Source organism: Dipodomys merriami, unplaced genomic scaffold (genome assembly GCF_024711535.1).
Source record: "Dipodomys merriami isolate MVZ:Mamm:240054 unplaced genomic scaffold, mDipMer1.0.p SCAF_364, whole genome shotgun sequence".
Lineage (NCBI taxonomy): Eukaryota > Metazoa > Chordata > Mammalia > Rodentia > Heteromyidae > Dipodomys > Dipodomys merriami.
In genome coordinates this window covers 925383-931382 of record NW_027205204.1, presented here as the reverse complement: position 1 = coordinate 931382, position 6000 = coordinate 925383, and positions in this window count along the sequence as shown.

Sequence of the window (6000 nt, the reverse complement as noted above, 5' to 3'; positions counted from 1 at the left end):
GATCAGAAACTTATCTCTCACTTATCTATCACTTGCAATTACTTACAAATAATTGTCCCTCCAGTTTCAGCAGCTACCATGGAAATTTAGACATGACCTCTCTATGCAGCCTAGACTGTGTAAGAGTCTTCCTGTTTTAGCCTCTTGAGATAGATCTCCAGGCATTGCCCTCATTTTAATAATGAGGTTTCCTTAAAAATTCAAATTTAATATTAAAATAATGGATTATCTGTAAAGCATGACTAAACATCAGAGATCCACCAGAGATCTTCTGAGGAATACAATCAAAACATTAGAAAAGCACCTAACACTCAAGGTAGGTAACAGAAAGAAGATTTAGCATTTTTTGGATGTGCTGGGGATGAACGCAGGGCTTCATGCTTACTAGGCACGTATAAAATTTGGTGACATTAATTATATCCACACCATTACCTCTATATGAGAACTATCTTTTTGATACTGATGAAATCCACACAATCATTAAGTAATAATCACCCCAATGACCTGCCCCAGAAATTTTAATCTTCCATTTTCTCTTATAAAATGGTTTAGTCAAGGTTTCCCATAAATAGTAGATTAATTTTTGTGTCCATCCGTGACAGACATATATTAATTGCAGCATTTTTAATTGTATTTTATTTTATTTGAGAACATACTGTACAGAGGGGCTACAATTACATGGGCAGGATAATGCATACATTTCTTACCAAGCATTGCAGCCTCCTCCTTTTTTTACCCTTCACTTCCCTTCCCCGCCTCCCCCCTCCCCCCACCCAATTATACCCCCCTCCCCCCACCCAATTATACCCCCCTCCCCCCCCACACCGACATTGTAAAGCTGGTTTTGACATGACATTTTGTACTTCTCATTGTTGCAACAGGTCCACCTGAATCCTTAAGCGACTTGTTTGTCCCCATCTCCTCCACATGTTATACTGACATCAAATATAGTGAAAGCGGGGGTTACACTGTGGGGGAGGGACATACAAAGCAACAAAGAAATAATCTTATAAATGCGTTAGAAACACATGCATGAAAGAAACGAAAACATTAAAATACATATTTAAGGGTTCATTTTCCTAACATCACATTATCTGACCTTTTCCGCTTGACTCATACCTATACTAGATATTGCAAATAAGGGAAACCATGGGACCTATGCTTCTTTGGGCCTGGCTTACTTCACTTAATATAATTTTTTCCAAACCTTTCCATTTCCTAACAAATGGGGAAATGTCATTCTTTCTGATGGAGGCATAGAATTCCATTGTGTATATATACCACATTTTCTTGATCCATTCATCTACTGAGGGGCATCTGGGTTGGTTCCATGTCTTAGCTACGGTAAATAATGCTTAATTGCAGCATTTTTGTGGATGTCATAATCCATTAATGCATACCTCATATTTTGTAAACCTGTTTATCTGATAGACTCTCCAGGAAATTCCAGCTTCTGACTATTATGAACTTTGCTGCTATTATTGGCATATGAGCTATTAGTTTTTTTCTCTTCAGTTCCTTTGGTTATGCAATGAGCAATGGAATCGCTGGGTAATGTGGTAATGCTATGTTATGTTAGAAGAATGTGTCATATTGTACCATAATTGCTATATCACTTTTCATCAGCACAGAAATGTACAAATGGTCAATAAAATGTATTTCAAATCTTCCACAGATGTGCCCGAAAGAATCTTTTTTTTTTTTTTTTTTTTTTTTTTTACTTTTTACTTGTTTTGATTTAGGCCACGCAGGCCTGGATCTATGTAGCATTTTCTAGAACTGAAGTGAGAACAATACTAAATGCCACTGAACTAGCCTCCAAAAACATTTAATCTAGTAGCCATTTTTTCTAGAGATAAAATTTAGTGATTATATGCATTTTTACTCTTCTAAAATAAGGTTTTGAATTTTAAAATGACTTATATAAATGTAACACCTCTGTGTACCTTCTTTTTATTAAGAAGGAAAATTATATTTACAAAAAATAAAAAAGGACAAAAAAGCTTCTCAGCAGGAAAATACATTACAATCATAGTCTGATTCTGACCAAAACACATACAATACAATACAAAAAAATAATACAATAAGAGCTAATCTAAAGTAAAATGAAGAGTAAGGCCAGGGGCAGGGGTCAAGGGGTAGAGCACTAGGTTGCCCAGCACCAGCCTCTGAATCAAAACCGCAGTACTGCCAAGGTATAAAATAAAGTATTGAAAGTTAAGTAAGCATGCAGATAAAATATGTTGGACAACAAAGAGGGACACACCTGTAATCACAACACTTGGGAGACTAAGCAGTAGAATTATGAAGTTAAGATCAGATTTGGCTACATAATGAGACTGCATCTTAAATAACATAGAATAAAATTTTAATGACTAGGGTGTAGTTTAAGTGTAATTAAAGTAGTTTTTGTATGCACAAAAATTACATGCTTTGATAACCACAACATTCAGTTTACACTGCAGTACAAGGTGCCCCGTGGCTGGAATTCCTCCTGAGGAAATCTAAGGCAGTTGATGCACTTGTATTCTTGGCTGGACTGAGGGTTTTGCTAGGCAAACAGTGTTTTGATCTCAATTCGTGGATCCCACTTACAACTCTTTTTTTTAGTACACCACCTACAAATCTCTCCCATCTCAATAACAGGGCCTTCTGGCTTTCAAGTGAAATTATCTTTGATATCTCTTAGAGTTCTTCTCCCCTTTGTCTGGAACTGCTCTGTTCCTGGGCCCACATTCAGCAGCTTATTCTGAGAAGATTTGTAACTATTTGCTAGCCAGCTCTATCCACTGCCATCTCCACCTCAAATTAGTCTTTGGTATCAGTATGAGTCTGGTCAGATGATAGAGCCAGCCTGGGCTGGCTTTGAACCCTGATCCTCAGACCTCAGCCTCTTGAATAGCTAGGATCATAGGAGTGAGCCACTGGCACCCGGCCATCATTTCTTTCCTCCAGGAAAATTTAGGGGGGTGGAATAGCACAGCAGCACATACATTTGATAGCAACTGCCCCAGGGTGAACCAGATGCTCAGATAAAACCACTGACTTTGATATTGCCTTTGGTATCCAACAGAGTATTGTTGGAATTAAGGTCTCAGTGTGTGATTCTGTTCTGGTGTGGGTAGTGAACAGCACTTACAATTTGTTTAAAGAGCCTCTTGGTTGCATCCTCATATAGGCGGCAGGATTTTGAGATCCACCCCAGAAGGTATCCCCTACTGGCCAGTTCCATTGATGAGATATACATACTCTTCCTTCTCCATCACCTGGTACAACCTGATGGTGTGTTTGTGCCATACTTTCTTTAAAATGTCCACCTCATTCTTTAACTGATGACTGGAGGACTCTCGCTGTTAGGCCATGGTCGCAGGATCCCCCCCCCACGCCCCTCAGGAAGACTACCGAGAGTCAGACTCTACAGCTGTTTTATTTAAATTGGCTACAGCTTGGGCCTAGTCCTACACTCTGACACAGCTGAGCCTAGGAGGAGACCCCCGAGCTAAGGATTTGCAGGTCTTATAAAGGCACACAATCAATCAAGTGTTTGGATTACCACCGTGTGTTGCTTTGCTAGACAGAAACATGCTACAAGTGGTCACTGTCTCAAACTTTAACCTTTCATTTCCCCCCTCCCCCTTGATTTATGGTCCTGAGCCACAATCTTGTGGCTCTGGCCCAAAACTAAACTTCAACAGCACTTGATCTGGAATGAGTATACCAATAACAATCAGCCCATTTTTATTTTCTTGAGGCGTATGCGGAGGGATAGGGTAGGATGCTTGGAGACTTCCCATGTTTCCCCATGGTCATCCAGGGAAAAGGGGATCCAAACAGCAATGCCATCCACCTTAAGGGCAGTGGGTGTAGCCAGTAGCACCATGTAAGGTCCCTTCAATCGTGGTTCATGAGATCGCAAGTTGTGCCTTCGAACAAACACCTACTCCCCTGGTTTAAACAAATGTGGGGTAGGAATAGAAGCAGAATCATATAATGCTCTAAGCTGGGGCCACATACTCTTATGCACCAGCTGTAAATAGTCAAGCTTACACAGAAATTTAGTATCATCCAAATTAGCAAGCAATTAAAGACAAGCTGATAGGGTGAATTTCTTATTCTAAACAAGGCAAAAGGAAGGAGAGACACCCAGTCTGCACCAGTCTCCAAGGCCAATTTAGTTAAGGTCTCTTTTAGAATCCGATTCATTCCTGCCCTGAACTCTGGGGTCTATAAGAACAGTGCAATTTCCAATCCGTCCCCAATGCCACGGCTATTTGCTGACTTATTTTGAGACAAAGGCCGGTCCATTGTCTGATCCATTGGGGGATGGGAAGCCATACCTGGGTAGAGTTTCTTCCAGGATCTTCTTAGCCACGACGTTTGTGGTCTCATGCTTTGTTGGGTAGGCTTCAACCCATACTGAAAAAGGTGTCTACAAAAACTAGCAAATTTTTATATCCAAATTTTCCAGTTTTAATTTCTGTGAAGTCTACTTCCCAATACACACCTGGCCTATCTCCATGGAGGCAAGCTCCTTTTGTAACCGGCTGATTGGGGGCATTGGTGAGCTGACAGGCTTTACAATTTTTAACAATGTCCTCAATGAGTTGGTTCCCTTGACTAATTTTTACTTCTGAGTGTCGGAGCAAGTCCTGCATTCTTCAGGTTCCCATGTGAGAGACCCAATGGATTCTCTTAAGAATCCCCTTGCCCAATCTTTTTGGCAAGGTAAGTTTCCCCTCACCAGTTTTCCACCAGTCTTTGTTTCCTTCTCTGCCCGGGGGTTTATAGGCCTTGGGAATTTTCTTTATCCACTCCAATTCTTCTCGGGAATACTGAGGCTCAGGAGGCAAAGCTTGTGGCCCTAGGTTTACTAGTGTCACTACTTCTGCTCTGGGCTGGAGGGCTGCCTCCTTAGCTGCCTGATCAGCCAAGTTATTTCCTTTGGTTATTGAATCAGTTCCCTTTTGATAGTCAGGGCAGTGCATAATGGCAATATTTGCTGTTTCCCCTAAGGCCCAGATGAGGCTTAAAATTTCTTGTTTGTTTTTAATAGTCTTTCCCTCAGCTGTCAGCAGTCCCCTCTCTTGGCAAATGGCTCCATGGACATGCATGGTGGCAAAAACATACCGACTGTCTGTGCAAATGTTTAGTCTCTTCCCTTTTCCCATTTGTAGGGCTTTTGTTAGTGCCACTAGCTCTGCTCTTTGTGCAGATGTTCCCTGGTGCAGTGCTTCTACCCACACTATTACAGTGTCCTTGGTGACTTTTGGGCCCGCGTACCTTTTTCCATCTCGAATGAAACTGCTGCCATCTGTGAACCTGGTATGCTCAGCATGCAATAGTGGCGAGTCCAACAAATCTGTCATATTTTCCTTGGCCCAGTTTCTCTTTTCATGCTCCATTTTACGTTCTCTGTCCTTCCTTTCCTGACTTTGCTCCTCTGTTTCTCTTATTGTAAACCTTTTCTGCTGTGGCTACTAGATCCCTAATAGACTTTTCACCAAGGCTGTCTAGAGCCTGCAACTTTATGTCTGGTGCAGCTTGATCTATATAGGCAAACATAATCATCTGTGTCGACTCCTGGTCTCAAGTTCATATGGGGTATATTGACTAAAAGCTTCCATGAGACGCTCAAGATATGCTGCTGGACTTTCACTTACTCCCTGTCTTACATCATAAACCTTGGCCATATTAGTAGGTTGGCAAGCCGCTGCTTTGAGACCTGCCAACAGAGCTTGGCGGTAGATGAGGAGTCACTCCCTATCTTCAACTATATTGTAGTCCCATGTTGGTTGGATCTCAGGAAAATAGGCAGCGATCAGGGCAGGATCATTGATGGGCTCTCCTGTGGGGCCACGGATATGTTTCTGGGCCGCCTCTCAGATACGTTCTCTCTCTTCAGTGGTAAAAAGAACCTGTAAAAGCTGACTGCAATCATCCCAAGTGGGTTGATGAGTAAAGAGAATAGTTTCAAGCAAACGAATTAAATCCTGGGGTTTC